Source organism: Anser cygnoides, chromosome Z (assembly GCF_040182565.1).
Source record: "Anser cygnoides isolate HZ-2024a breed goose chromosome Z, Taihu_goose_T2T_genome, whole genome shotgun sequence".
Lineage (NCBI taxonomy): Eukaryota > Metazoa > Chordata > Aves > Anseriformes > Anatidae > Anser > Anser cygnoides.
In genome coordinates, this window is record NC_089912.1 from 8860254 (window position 1) to 8876772 (window position 16519).

Consider the following 16519-nt stretch of genomic DNA (forward strand, 5'->3'; position numbering starts at 1 on the left):
CGATCCATAAATAAGCACTGGGATCACAGGAGACAGTGGCACAACACAACTCAGTGGATTCCTGGTTCCTTAGTTTACTCCAGACATGATTTTGCAGACAACAAAGGGAAAATACAGAAGATGATTTTATCATCAATTAGACCTTAATTAACCACTTTGATACTAGTTCCATTAGTGGCAAGGACTGACAGTGTGTCTTGGGAACAGGTTGAAAAACAATTCCCCCCTCTGGTCACTGAAAGAAAGACAACGGGTTTTGGATGCTTCAGCAGAGAAATTCTGTGCTCCTTTAATGAATATATAAAAATTTCCTAACCATCAGGAAAAGCAAAAGCAAAGAGAGCTCACAAGTGATGGTTTCAGTTTGGATGTCAATTTGCTGAGGCAAACATCACTCTGATAATGGAGTGTAGGCTCTTCTGCTTCTATCTTACAAGCCCAAAATGTGGTTGTGAAGTTTAAAGTCAACAGCCGCAGTGACTCCATTCCTAAGTAAATTCCTCACCCACAGATCCAGTTCCTGTTGCTTGGTCTTCCATGCCATCATGAAAAAAGACTGTGAGCCTGCAGAGTTAATGGGATGGTTCAGCCTGAAAAAGATCAGACCTGTTTGGCTGACAGCAGTGTCAAACATTTCAGTCCAATGACTGAAGTTACAGTAGAACAGTGCTGTTACCTACCTTTTCCCAAATTTAACTATTAATATCATGTGATTAACTCGGTAATTAAGTGGCAACTGATTCTCAGACATCACTTTATCAGTGAGGGGAACACCTAGGAAAGGATGCATAGTACAGTATTAATCACAGAGGTTGTTATAAGGTGTATGTTTACTTTTTGTTCTTGAAGCATTTTTTTCTTTTTCCCAGACTTGAAAGAAAGACAAGAAACAATACTTCTTGTCTTGCCTTCAGCATTTCAGCATACATTCTGCCATTCCCAGAGGCTGTATCTTGCAGCTATTTCAGATCTTTGCTAACTTCCTGATGTCATGGAAAAATAAAACCAAGAAACATTAGTTTTCTGTCTCATAGATGACACATCCCTAAAGGTGGCTGAACATATTTTAAACAAACAAACAAACAAAAGTAGTAGAAAAAGTGCTTGAAGACATGCTTCCTTAATGTCAGAGGTTTGCTTCCATCAGAGTGAATGAGGGAGAAGAGACCGGTTCCATGGTGTTGAGACAATGCACAGATGTGATGCTATGGTAACAGGAACAGATCTGACTGCTACAAACACCTTTTGCATCCCTAAAGAGTAACTGAAATAATCAGTTATTTTTCTTTAAGATTAATAGTTTCCTTTAGCATTGGAATGGGCTGCCCAGGGAATTGGTGGGGTCCTCATCCTTGGAGGTATTTAAGGGATGCGTGTATGTAGCACTAAGAGACATTGTTTAGTTACAGGACTGAGTAGGTCAGGTTGATGGTTTGACTTAATGATCTTGAAGGTCTTTTCCAGACTAGATGATTCTGTGATTCTTTTGTTTGCCAGATCATTAGGAAGCTGAATACTATTGCTATGGTGAATGTTTTTCATTTCCTGATTGTTTGAGTCAATTTGTGGTTGGGCTGAAATGCTTTCCATTCTTACAAGCCAGTCAGGCAGCTTCGGGCAGCCCATCAGAACCAGCTATGTCAGACAATATGTGAGTTATTTTGCCTACATTTTCTACAGACATGAGAGGACAAGCTGTTTCCAAATTAGACTCACTCATTTGTTACGAAACACTGCTGGACCAAGACCCCTGATTCATCCATTGCTGAAACTTACATTACCAGCTGAATAGTTGACTGGGTCTGAGAGCACAGGGAAGAGATCATGCCAGCCATAAACTAGCAGACTCAGAGGGACCAATTAACCTAAAAATTGCGTAGTACTTCTGAATCTCTTCTTCAAGCATTGTAGGTTAAAAGCATGTCTGATTTAATATCTGTAATAATTTCAATTCTGAAATGCGAAAGTGATCAACAATTACTATAATTTTGTATATCTTTGCTATGTAAAACAGACAAACCTATTTTCTGTCTGAAAAAAAAAAAAATAAAAAAATTCCAAAGATGCCTGTAAATGCAGGGGCTGACAGGCCGGTAAAAAAATGAGAGATCAATAATAAAAGAAGATGTTGGTGAATTTGAAAAAAATATCTTTTTGAAAACATTTGAGCACATATAATCACAGAAAGGGCCAATACAGGACCAACAAGGAGACAATCCACAATGGCTATTACACAGTGTTGAGCTGAAATTTGGACTCTGTAGATGCTTTGCCATGGCAGAAGTTCATTAAGGTTCACTCATGAACATAAGCTAGATAAAGGAATATACAGTGTCAGGTGCAAGTCCTACTGAAGCAGAGTGCAGAGAGGTCATGGAAGCCAGCAGCTGCTTTAAAACTACTGAGAAATCCTAATTAGAGAGATAAATTCTAGTCACCTTTCCTTCCCAAGGTGTAGCCCATGTATGCAGACAATAATGTCTGGATTGGTGACAATTTCTAAAGTGTTATGCCATGAAAAGAGATGATACTGATTTATCAAGATATGCTGCTTTACACAGTGTTTTTTCATGCTCCATTACAATCTTTTCTTTCCTTCTGATTTCACCTCTCTGTCACATCTAGCCTTGCATGGCAAGGCTGCAGCAGCCAGTGGGGAGGTGAAGTAGAAGAGCACTAGCTTTCCAAGAGAGGTACTGAGATGCCACTATGTTTGTGTAGATTGTGGTGGAAGCAGCAGTCACAGCCTTTCTATAGGATGTTTTTTACTGAGTAATCAATTTAGGTTGCAAAACTGAAAAACAAGATGTGATAAACAAAAATTGACTTTTTTTTTTTAAAGTAAGTGCACCTTGATTTCTTCGTTTTAAAGCTTGTACTATTTCATCCTCTGTTTTGCAGTGAAGAAACTCCTTACAATGGCCTTTGACCATTCACATTCGTGAGAACTTGTGTGTATAGCCCAGTAATGCTGAACTCATTCTGCTGCACCAGAGCCTCTCACAAGAGAGAATGAGGTAGTGATGCTGAAAATAGGCATAAAATAAAATAAATAAAATAAAATAAAATATTTTTTTTTTACTTCAGTAGTGCATTTCTGACAGAATCCCACATGTAAGTGGGAGTGGTTTTGAACTATTTTCTCAGACACAGATAACACCGTGAGCAAACCTATACTATTGTTAAAAACACCTCATAACCCAAACAACTACATGTTTGGATGATACCAGCACAGTTCCAATCTTCTGAATGATGTTTACATGTGTTAGGGGTTGCATTTGGAGTACCTAAATTTCTGGTTTTATTTGTTTTTAAGTAAAAAAGCCACACCCTAAACCAACAAATTACTTGTGTGCACGCATCTATTAAGGAGAATATTTTGTAAGTAAATGAGGGGAAAACTGATGAGATAAATGCAGCTGTGATGAAGTGTATAAAGTGGGGAAAAAAAAAAAAGAAATGTCAAGGAAATTCTGTCAGAATTGTAATTTCACTATTCCACGTTTATTAAACGTATAGCGATACGAGAATTCCACGAGGATGGTTGCAAAAACAATAAAAAACAGTAAAGAAACAAAGATGTGACTGGGATTTAGAAAGTATTATTCCAAACTATTTACACTTGCTGCTAAACATATACATATGATGATCCTGCACAGTGAATCTTAGCATGGATATAAGTCTTGTCTCCTTTGGCTTGGAGACATTTTTTACTCACTGTCTAAGCAACCTTTCAAAGAACCAGAAGGATCTTCTAGAACTTTGAGATGTTCAGTTTTACTCAAATTATTTGTTTTTTCCTTGTTAGGAACTACAGTGTGTTTTTGTTTGTTTGTTTGTTTGTTTCTTCATACAAATTAAGGGTTCTTTGGAACAGTGGGACTAACTGTACTTAGAAACTCTCCCAAGGCAAATTCTGTATCTTCCACCATCTGCAGTCTTTTCACAGCAGTCAGTAATCAAGAATCACATCAGTCATCTTGTCTCCTTTGTAAAGACCAGTGGAATATCCAGAGTAGCATGGGGTATGGATAAAACAGCACTTGTTGCTGTGCTTCCAAAGATAACATAATAGTTTTATGAGTGATGCAGACCAGAGAAAATGAAGTAATTGTAGGTCCAGTAAAGGCAAATCTGTTTAGGCATTACCTTTTCATTATTCTAGTCTTATTCTCTGAGAAGGCTGATTAATGTCTCTGATGAAAGAATGGAGAAGAAATATAGGAACAGAGATCCTCCCAAGATGCCTGTAAGTAAAAGTGCAGGTAAGCAAATTACTAATAATTTCAGAAACTGTCATCTAAGGATGATTTCATAGGTAGGTCTCCAACGTTCATAATACATAAGATCTGTTTACATCAGACAAAGGCTTTATGGCTAAGCCTCATGAACCAGAGGAGGCTTTATAGAAAATGTGATGTTCAGGTGTGGCTAGTTTTCTTTATGCAAGAATCACTTTACTTATCAGAGCTCTGATTTAAGTACTTTATATACATCCAGCTGAAAAATTGTGCTCTTTGGCAATCATCTTTAAAATATTTCAAAAAAGTGCCCCAGATCACTATTTAATTATTTAAAATTTCCCTTTCATTTGTAGAATAAATAGAAGGAGAAACCTAGCCCTAACCCTAATCCCTAAATGCTAATCACTAACATAACTATAAACCCTAACTCTAAATCCTAACCCAAACCCTGAGAATAGTCATAGCTATAACTGTAACTGTAACCATAACCTGTAGTCTTAATAACAAATCTACCTGAAAACCCTAACCCAAATGCTAAAACCTAGCCCATAATCCCTAAACCTAACCCTACATCCTAACTCTAAACCTTTATCCTAACCTTAACCGTGAACACAACCCTAACCCTAAATCTAAACATTGAGCCTAAGCATAAACCCTAAACATAAAGAGAAAGCTTAACCTTAACCCTAAAACCTAACCCTAATCCTGAATCTAAACCCTTATGCAAAGCATGAAACCTAAACCCTAACCATAACCCTCAGCCCTAACACTCTGCCTTTCTATATAAAGCTTTTATTCCTAAAAAGGATTATCAGATTTAATTTTTACCAGCTCCACAGGTCTGCCTTTTTAAAAGAAAAATTGAAACCTTCTTCTCCTGAACATTGTAAACTGTGCAGGGTAGTACAACTTATCTGATGATGAAAGTTGCCTTCAAAGACCAGATTTTCTAATATTTTATCATTGCAACATCCTAAAAAGAATGTTCCAGGTGCTGAAAAAATAAGCCAGAGGGGAAAGGTCTAACAGAATATATTTTACCAGAGTGTCAGGTTCAACACTAAGGTATCAAGGAGGCTTCATGATTTTCACAAGTGTGAAAATAATTTTACAGCAGAAGGTTAAATGATGTTATTTTATTTACAAAAAAAAAAAAAGTTTGGTATCTTGAGCTATACCACTGAAGGCGTGCATTTTGTTTGCATTCTCCCCTCAGTTTGGTCCCAGAATAACAATGACTTCCCAGGTGCCAGGTGGTTCCTGACAGAGTTGCTCTGACGAGCTCCGTGGAGACAATGAGACTGTAAATGTGATATATGTACATTCCTGTTTTCTCAGTAGCATGTCATTTTTTTCAGTGCAGTTTAGGATTATTTAGGATTCTCCCCTAGCCCTTGCCTTTAATAAAACCAAAAATTCAGTACAATTTGTTTCTCTGGAAGCAGCAATATCCATCATTTTCTTTTTTATTTGACCTGTAACTCAATAATAAATGTTACATCTACAACAGAACTGTTTTTGATGTGACCTGGTATTACGAAAGTAGGAGCTAGGTTTTGTGCATTCAAGGATATTTTAAAAGAAAAATAAAATACATAAAATACATAAAAGATACAATAAAATACATAGAAAGTCAGAGAACAAACATTTGAACCAAAATACCAAGAAGGCTTGAAACCTGAACAAAATTCCAGACAAAGGAAGTGATAACAGAAATGAAAGAATGTAGTTGTGAAAGGACTTCTGGCAAGAAAGCAGTGGTTGAGAATGTCATAGAATCTGTAGGACAACATTATCTTTTAGCTGTTGATTGTCCCTTCTCATAGTCTGCGGGGTAGCCATAATGGTGTTAGTACATATGCCCTCAGAGCATTGAGATCTTCTGCTCTTACATGGTGATTCAATCTTGTGTGCTATCAGTCAATGGCAGTTCACACAGATTCAAACAAGCTGAAAACACACGTGTCAGGATACTCTTTTATCCTTGAAACTTGCAAGCCATACACAACTCAACAAATTGATGCAACAACTGGGGAGATCCTTCCTCACACATAAGCCCTATCTTCATTATTTATATTTGGATTTTGGCCCCTTGCTTAATTTAGGGGCATACCAAAATCTTGCACTGTGAGTGCAGTTTTATTGTGGGTTCTCAGCGCAGCAGATGGGCATAAATATAGGTTAGACTAATAAATGAAAGGGAAACACATGTTTTAAAATGAAGGTTATGGGAAATAATCTCTTACACCTCCAATAAATATTTCCTGTTTTTAAATAATGTAACAGAGACTATTATAATAATTATTATTAATAATTATTACTCTTGTTATTGTTTTTAAATTACATGGCCTGGCCAAGAAAACTTCACTTTGTGGTTCCCTTTAGGATACATAAAAATAATCTGAAAGGCAAAATTGCTGTGAAGTGTTGCTACACTCAAGAAAACTGACAATGCATGGAAGGAGAGAAAGAAATAAAGAAATGCAAGCAATGATTTCCAATAATATCATTTTAAATACCACAGTGCATGACTGATTATGTTGGATATGAATTAATTTCATATAGATCACCATAAAACTTGCAGTGTTCTATGCACATTTAAAAATGTGTTAAACATATTTTTATGCCTTCCTTTTTCTTCTTATCCTTCAAATGATCTTCCTCTTTAACCACAGAGATGATAGCACACCTTTTATTTTCTGGAGAAATCTTGCATTCAGGGATACTTGCCTAAGAAGGATCATTAAAAATATTAATAATTTTTACATTTTTCATATCATGCTCCTTGGGACTCCTACAACACTGAGGATTATGTATGAATTTAGCCCCCTGCCCTGCCCTGCCCTGCCCTGCCCTGCCCCGCCCTGCCCCTGCTCTTTCCCCTGTATTCCATACCTTGCTCCCTCCAAGCCCTTTCCTGTATGTCCAAGTGTGTTTTGTGTACTGCAAAGCCCATGGGGTGGCAACAGTCTCATGCCTTTGACTTCAAATATTAAATTCTTGTAGTATTGGCAAAGCAAGAAAATCCTTCCTTCTAGACATTGTTTAATTGGAATAAAGTCAGTATCTTTTAAGAGAGGAAAGTAACAATGAAAATAAAGTCTTTATCTGTTCCCTAGGTGCTTTTGCACTTTTTCTTTTTGTCTCAGTAATTTTTTTATTATTATTATTATTTCTTCCCTTACCTCTGCTATCCCTTCCTCATATAAAGAAGTTTATTTTAATGGCAATATAAAATTTCATTAAATCATTAGGGGATTATTTAACAATTCAGTTGGAGGACTCTTGCTCAGAGTAGTGATATAAAAGGAGTTCAAGTAAAATGTACTTTATATTATCAGTGTGTTTATCAGTGTTGCTTTAACTCACTTGTTTTTGGCTTTAAAACAGAGCTGGACAAGCAGTCTATGAGTGTGACAGATAGCAGTGAAGACCCAATTAATAAATTTGCTTTCCCACTAGCTTCACAGGAAGAGGTGCTTTCCAGCTGGAGCAGAATCATGTCTACGGGTGTGTTATCATCTTTCTGATATTGACTTTAATATTGATCCCTCATGGGAAACATAGATATGTCTTGTCCAAAGTGTTCTGCAGCTCAAAGAGAAAAAATACCAAGTCTTATATATTTCCCCCAAGTGCTACTTGCTTATTTTTCAGAACCAAGAAGCCAGAGGACTTCAGGAGCAGTAGAAGCAAGCTGTTCAGTTGTAAATGGAAGGGACATGGTATGTAAAAGCCCCCAGGCTTTTGCTGATGCTGTGAGAAAATCAAAGGATAGCACATGGAAATGAGAATGTAGTAAAGAACAGCTATCATATTCACACCTCTTAAACTGTGTTTTTGTATTTCTTTAGATGGAGATATTTTTAAGGTTATTCACAGAAAAACATTAGTAAAAGAAATCCTTTGTGCAAAAGTAATAATTTAGCTGCAGATTACAGTGCTTTTACACAAATTATTTTCTTTTTAATACCAGGGTTTTATAAGTTGCCTGTCTCTGCAAAGGCAGATTCTGTAGTTGTTCCTGGGGGACTGGTTAGGCATTGTGTCTGGGGATTTTTTGGTCAAACATTTCGCAAAGCTGTCACTTGAAATCTACCAATAGGTGCAATATGAATCGGGTGTGTAATAAATCACGGATGTATGCATGAGTCTGTAAAGCAAAACTTTCCACCTTTAAGACAAATCCCAGCAAATACCACAGATGCAAAATAGTTGCAGCAGGTAGCAAATTGCTACAGCATTACCACCCTATCATGCAGTGAAGATGAATGGAGCTGTGTGTTTTTCTAGCATTTCACAATTACAGAATCACCCATGTAGGACATTTGTATTAAAAACCAAGGCTGTTAAAATTATCTATAAATCTCTCAGTGTGGGTTGCCTAACAATTAATAATTATCTTTCTAATGCTTTTATGCTACTATGACAGGTAGCTCTACATAGCGAAACAAATCTTTATTCAAGACCAGAGAGAATGTGTTTGCTGCATCCAGAAATCCATTGTCATGGATTCTTCCCCAAAGAGGAGAAAAGTCCCTCCTGTCCCCCTAAATTGATTTTCTGAATAGCAGAAATCATAAGGTTTTATGAATAGTTCCTATGTTGCAACAATAAATTAGGCTACAGAAGGCCTGGTAGTCTAATTAAGTTTAATTTAATTGAATTTAAGTAAATCTTTTAGAAAACAGTGTTCAGGCACATTGCATAGAGTTGTTGCTCTGAGAGGACACAACAGAATCGTTGGTACATTGCTCAGATAATTAATTATCTTTAACATTTCATCACACTCTTTACATCTACTCTGAGGATGTCTACCTTCAGCTGCAACAACAGGTATTCCCAGCTCCTTTCAGTGCTCCTGATTGTCAGGGATGATTCCTCATCCAGGCATGACCAAAATTCCTGCATCCTGCATGTGATTTTTTTCTTGTTGTCTTTGCTCTCCTTCCAAAGTAATGTGGATCATTTCTTGTTCCCCCATTGTTCATCACCTCATGAGTCTTGATATTGTCTGTACACCATAATTTCACTTTTGCCTTCTAGCTGTGTTTTACAGATAAGTGCCAATTCCTGCAGGACCCTGTTGGAAATCTGCCTGCTTACCCATTTCCATTTGCAATATGGCTGCAGCATGTGAGCAGAACAACCTGCAAGATCTAGATAAAGTATACTGAACACTCAGAAAGGAGGAACGAAGGATGATCAGTCAAGTTCTGTGCTAAATGCCTGACAACTGATAAAGTGTTGGTTAGATTAGGACAGACAAATACACTCACTAAGACAGTTGACTCATTTTGACAGAGATAGTTCTCTAACGAGACTGAATTATCCCCCCCCCCCCCCTTTTTTTTTTCTATTTGCTTTTGATTGCTTTATATCCTTTTAAAGGATACAGTTTTCTATACCATTAGGAGACAGGGCAATATAGAGGGGAAGAAGAGTTGTGCTGATATGACCTTGTAGATTTAGTGTATTGTCTTAAGACAGCATGTGGAAGGGATAGTATGTCATTGTGTCAACCTCAGTAGAACTGTGAGAAGGGCTTTTGGAACTGAAAGTTCAGAAACATATAATTTATTTCTGTCTTTCAGCTTTGACCAAATAGAAATGCATAAAGGCAGAGTACATTATAACTTTTCTAGTGCAATATTTGCATTGGAAAGAGATATGCAGTAGGAAAGAGATATGCAGTTATTTTTCAACAAATGCTACCAGCTGAAACCATATGTTACCTAAACAAATTTTATTGAGTGGGGGAGAGGCGGCATGGCCAGGGCAGGGGACCTAAACTGACCCCAGGTTATTCCACACCATGTGATGCTGCACTTGGCAATAAAATCTGGGGAAGGGGAAAGTGGGCCTCTCACTATGTGTACTGAGGTCCTACTTCCCATGATGTGGCTGAACATCACCCTCTGATGAGAAGTAGAAAATAGTTGTTTTCTTTCTCTTTACTTCCACATGGTCTTTGCTTTTTTTTTTTTTTTTCTCTTTTTTTTTTCCTTCCCTTTAATTAAATTGTGCATATCTCAGTCAATGCTCAGTCAATGAGCCTTTTTAATTAATTTATTTATTTATTTTTCCCCCCATCGTATTTTCTCCCCCTCTGCCTTTGATGAGGGGAAGTGAGACAGTGGAGCTCAGCTGACCATCAATTGATGTGAAACCACCACACAGTAGAGATAAAAACACAGACAAGAATAGTTGTCCTAGTGGGAAAAGCTTTAGGAGTCTGTTAGTAGGTGATGATGATGACTGTTGTTGTTACTTGTTACAACTTTTCTCCTTTACATGTTTAGGATGTTTATTTCCTGATAAACCTAGTCCAAACTAACCCATACACTATATCATAATTAAAAAAATTATTTATTCATAATTATCCATTAAGGATTTTCTACACTCTATTGTATATTGCAAAAGATGACAAAAAAAAAAAAGTACTCTTTCACTAAAATGCAGACCACAAGCAAGTGGAGAAAGAAGCCAACAGTATGAACAATGACTTATGAATGGGGTGGGGAGTTGGGGAGTGGGGGAATAAAGAATAATAATTTAGAGAAAAGTTTAAAAAAGGAACAACAAGTAATACTTTATTATATTTAAGGATGAAAACTGAGTGGAAAATATTTTGAGCTGCAGAAAGAAAAATGCAGAACAGCAGAGCTCTGAAGAAATAAATTCTTAATAAAGAACAAACACATTTTGTAAGATTTCCATGGTACATAAAGTGGAAATCCATAATCAAAGTAAATGCTGTTTTAAAGACTGAAAAACAGAATGCCTTTCTTTCCACAAGGAGGATTTTTTTTTTCCTATTGTCCAAAATCCACAGTTTTTACCTCTATTAGAATGATCCAGCATGACATGTGGCATTTTCCTCAGTGCTTCTCGTGGTAGTATTATGCATTATTATGTGTTATTCATTGTGGCAAGGCAGGCAGAATGAGAAGTGACAGCAACCTTCCTTGCAGCATGGCCATAACTCTACCATATGGAGACCCAGCATGTTAAGAGCTGGGATTTGCAGCTGGAGCAGCAGACAGAGCTTGCACTTTAGAAAGAAACTGTGAGAAAAAGATGAGGATAAGGCAGCAGTCACTTTGGGGTGAGCTCAGTGAGAGCTAGATGTGAAAAACCTTCAGTGAATGAAGACCTTTTTGCCACTGATAACATCAGTACGTTTTGGAAACATGGTCCCTTGTGGCAATGTTAGTTACAGCCAAAGATTCATTCTTATTTACCAGACAAATTGAATGGAGTTCACCACTAAGATTTTAGTAAGCTGATGATACTGCACTTAAAGAATTTATTTCATACCTATTTTAAAAGACTTTATCTTATAAACATATATTAGGAACTTATAATTTTATATATAAAAATAAGTCCATGCTGCACTATTGCATCCTGTTTAGAAAGTATTAATCAAAAAAATCTCTGTCACCTCATCTCAGCTCCAGGGCAAAGCTCTTTTACCTGTCACTATCATTAACCTTAGACCCTAAAATGGAATACAATGGGTACAATGCAGATCTTTTCTACTTAGTGCTAAATAAATGATGTTTTTCTAAATATGCTGAGAGCAAAATTTCATTGCCAAACGTAAGCTTCATCATTGCCAGCAAAAGCTTCACCATTGTGCCTGATGTCAGAAATTAACGTTGAGAACAAGGACCCAATAACCTATTGCCTAAGAAGCATAAAAAAGATTATTTTTTTTTCCTGTAAGAAAGCAGAATTTTTTCATTAAAGGTTATCAGTAGGAAAAATTAAGGGGTTATATTCTTCAACGATTTAAACTCTCTGTAAATGCACTGACTTCTGTGACACTGCACTCAGTGAAAAAGCTGTATGCATTTTTAAAGCTGATTTGAACTCATGTTAGAGTAACCCAGCAGTAAACCACCTTCAGTTTGCACTAATGTCCCTGCCCTACCTCATAGAGTAGAACTAGGCTAGACTAGAGTAGTTCAGTTGGAAGGGACTACATAGGTCATCCAGTCCAACTGCCTGAACATGTCAGGGCTAACTAAAAATTAAATAATGTTATTGAGGGCATTATCCAAATGCATATAACTTGCATGCACTTTGAGGAAAAGAAAGAAGTTTGCTTAATGATGTGTACAAGCACACATACAAAAGAACAGCTGACAATAAATAACCTGTGTAAGACTTCGAGCTTCAGAGTCAGAACATGATGAGAACGGGAAACTGCTAATATGATCACGGCATGATATCAGCTTTGTATAGTGAGAATAAATCACAGACAGTGCATCATTAGAAATTCAAGTCAATGAATGCACTGTAATTTTCCCATTTATATTGCACCTAGTGCATTTGTACAAGCTGATTAGGTTATATAGACAGACCTTATTGGGTTTTGCTTTTTATTTATTTTTATTTTTTTATTTTTATCAGCAAGTTCCTCGCTGCTTTAGGGAAGATCAATCAAGCAGGGTTTCAGCTGTTGTGCTATAGCCACAGTGCTGCACTGAACATTTTTAGACTTGGTCAATCAGCTATATATACTTGAAGGTGTTTCACTTATGTTTCTTTGTCGCAGTATTTAATCTTCTCAGTGATTAAGCTGAGGAACTGGAGCATCAGGTTACTGGGCGTCAGTATTAGTACATCTTTCTGGCAATTTGTGTGATAAAATAACACATTCTTGTAGCCAATCCCAGTGAAGAGGACATTTTAAAAGACTAGTCTGCATAAATTGATTTCTAAGTAGCAAGAATATCATGTGCTGGTGGCTTTGCATCTCCAGGAGCCAGTGACATCCTTGGAAGTGTTTAAGGCCAGGCTGGATGCGATTTTGAGCAACCTGGTCTAGTGGGAGGTGTCCTTGCCCATGGCACGGGGAATGGATCTTTAGATGATCTTTAAGGTCACTTCCAACCCAAACCATTCTATGATTCTGGATCAAATATCATAATTATTTTATTCCAAAAGAGAAGATTTTTAAATGCCCATTTTCTAAGCAGTTTACTAAGCACTTTGAACCTGTCCATTAATGTTAAGAATAAGTCATTAGTATTTGACTTTCAAAAATATTTTGTAGATCATCTATGCTTTTTTTTTTTTTTTTTTTTTTTAAATCAAGTTTTGTCCTAGTGCTCTGGCATCCTGATAAGCTTTAAGAATACTTGTGCCAGATTGCTAACAAGTGCTGGAGTTCAGCAGCAAAAAATGAATATATCTTCAAATGCTTGGGTTAGGACCACAGAAAATGCAGGTAGCTAATGTACTAATCAAGTGCATCAAGGTAAAGTTTATTGTCCTGGCCAGTTCAGCTTGAAAATGTGGCCCCAATGGCTGAAACACTTCTAATTTCTGTGGTGGTGGCACGGTCAGTATTCCTTTGAAGCTGCAGCTTTCAGCTGGCTATGTGCATGCCTCTGTGCTCTAGGTAATGACCATTTTCTCCAGCAGTGGAGGGCATATCATCTGCTTGTTTGGAGGTATTTCTCTACAGAAACCTGTAGAAAAAATACATGTCTCATTTTTATTTTTATTTTTTTCCCTTTTCCTCTTCTATTTTTTTTTCCTTTTCTAAAATTTGTCTCCTGTTGGCACAAACACAGGGGTCATTTTGCGCATTCTTATTTTCCTGCCAATTTGTAACTGTGGAAACAGTTTTAATTACCTGAATAGCTGACAGTGTACCTCAAATCCTTACATGAGCATGTTCCTAATCAATTTGTGAGAACAAAAAAAAGGAGGGAATGGTTAGGATACAGAGACAATATCTGGCTGGTTTCATCTTAGTGTTTTGGAGTTACCATTCAGAAAATATTCAGCAAAAAGTTAGCACTCAGGAGGTCTGTATTTGTTCTCAGGGAAAGCTTTTTTACACTTCATAACTGCTGGTAGAACTCTACCATTTGTAAAGGTGTGAGCCACAGGACAAGTGATAATATGAATTGCCACTATATTGTGATTTACAACTCCATTATCTTCCATTATATAGTCATTTGAATGAGATGGGGAAAACTCTGGAGAACAACCAACACAAAACGAAAGAGTATGCCAGTATTGTAGAATACATCCAGTAAATTTTAAGAAAATGCTGCATTAAAATGCTGCGATAATCTGTAGTTAAATGGAATTTATACTTCCAAAGAAGCTTTATTTTAGACTGTCAACTTCAAGCTGATGTTCAGAGAGAACCTAGTTACTGAGATGAATATACTGTGTTGCCATACACATGCAAAGCACTAATATATTTGGGGCTTCTGAAGTACCTTTTACTACCAATAGATATAGATAATAGGTATTTACACCTTACACATTTTGCCTGAGTTGCTTTCTTACTAGGTAATTGGCAGATAGTGAAGCTTTATGCTGAGGTGTTTTACATTAATTTCTTATTGTTCTTTAACTGTGATGCTGGGCTGACTAATATTTTATGCATGCGAATGTGTCATCACTAGAAAGCATTATTTAGATGCTTGTAAAAACAGAAGGAGAACAAAGACCAAAGCTACTGCTATAAGTTTGAATGGCCCAGTCTAAGATGTTTGTCTATTAAACTTAAAAAAAAAAAAATAAAGATTTTGTAAGCATATATTGTTGCAGCTTACTGAAAGACTCTCTTCATGTAGTGTACAGGAAGTACAGCTGAAATGCTGGAATTCCTATCAAGCAGAAGATTATGCTATCCAACAAGCAGGAGAACTTTCAAAATACGCATGGCATGCTTCTGACAGAAAGCGGATAACACCACTCCCATTTTAAAAAAGGGTAGAGAGGAGGACCCAGGGAACTACAGACAGGTGAGCCTCACCTCTGTGCCTGGGAAGATCATGGAACAGATCCTCCTGGAGGCAATGTCAAGACACATGCTGGACAAGGAGGCAATCTGAGACAGCCTGCGTGGCTTCATCAAGGGCAAATTGTGCCTGACGGATCCAGTGGCCTACTATGATGGAGTGACTGCATCAGTTGGAAAGGGAAGACCAACCAATGTCATCTACCTGGACTTCTGTAAGGCCTTTGACATGGTCCCACATGACATCCTCATCTCCAGATTGAAGAGATATGGATTTGGAGAGCGGACCACTTGATGGATAAGGAATTGACTTGAAGGCCACACCTAGAGAGTTGTGGTCAGTGATTCTATGTCCAGCTGGAGGCTGGTGACAAGTGGTGTCCCTCGGGGGTCTGTCCTGAGACTGGTAGTTTAATATATTTGTCAACAACATAGATGATGGGATTGAGTGCACCGTCAGCAAGTTTGCAGATGACACCAAGCTGAGTGGTGCGGTTGATACCAAAGAAGGAAGAGATGTCATTCAAAGGGATCTAGAGAGGCTGGAGAAGTGGGTCCATGTCAACTGAATGAGGTTCAACAAGTCCATGTGCAAGGTGCTGCACCTGGGTTGGGGTAATCCCAGACAGGAGTACAGACTGGGAGAAGAACTCATTGAGAGCAGCTCTGCAGAGAAGGACTTGGGGGTTCTGGTGGACAAAGGCTTGGCATGAGCCAGCAGTGTGCTCTTGCAGACCACAAGGCCAGCTGCATCCTGGGCTGCATTAAAAAAGAGAAGTAGCCATCAGGCCAAGGTGATTGTATCCTTCCACTCTGCCCTCATGAGGCCCCACCTGGAGCCCTGCATCCAGATCTGGAGCCCCCAGCACAAGAAAGATCTGTACCTGTTAAAGCAAGTCTAGAGAAGGGCCAAAAAGATGATCAGGGGTCTGGAGCACCTCTCCTATGAAGTAAGGCTGAGAGAGCAGGGGATGTTCAGCCTGAAGAGCAGAAGTCTCCAGGGTGACCTTACAGTGGCCTTCCAGTACATAAAGGGGGTACGTAAAGGAGAGGTACTCTTTGTTAGGGAGTGTAGTGATAAGGAGTAGACAAGGAGTAATGGCCTTAAACTAAAAGAGGGTAGATTTAGATTAGATATAAGGAAAAAATTTACTCTGAGGTTGGTGAGGCACTGGAAGAGGTTGCCCAGAGAGATTATGGATGCCCCATTGGTGGAAGTGCTTGAGGCTAGGCTGAAATCAGGCTTTGGGCAACCTGGTCTGGTGGGAGGTGTCCCTGCCCATGGCAGGGGGGGTTGGAACTAGATGGTCTTCTAGGTCGTTGCCAACTCAAACCATTCTATGGCTCTGTGATTCTGTGAACATCAGAACAGCGATTCTGAAACCCTTTGGCCCACAGGAAATGTGGAAGTAGAATGTAACATGCCTTCCAGTGCTGCATTGTCAAATACCCTTTCTTACAGAAATATCTGTTCTCTTCAGAGAGCAGTCCGTATCAGCCA

At 38.0% G+C, this 16519-nt stretch overlaps 1 long non-coding RNA gene across 2 annotated transcripts; it reads left to right on the top strand.

Moving 5' to 3' along the window:
- Positions 1-1199: 1199 nt before the first annotated feature.
- On the top strand, positions 1200-8263 carry LOC106042717 (uncharacterized). Of its 2 annotated transcripts, none has more exons than XR_001211303.3 (4): positions 1200-1260; positions 2902-3017; positions 4166-4265; positions 7902-8263. It is a non-coding gene; the product is annotated as an uncharacterized lncRNA (long non-coding RNA). The 2 variants fall into 2 exon arrangements; XR_010827916.1 differs by having other exon boundaries at positions 4166-4249.
- The last annotated feature ends 8256 nt before the right edge of the window (positions 8264-16519 follow it).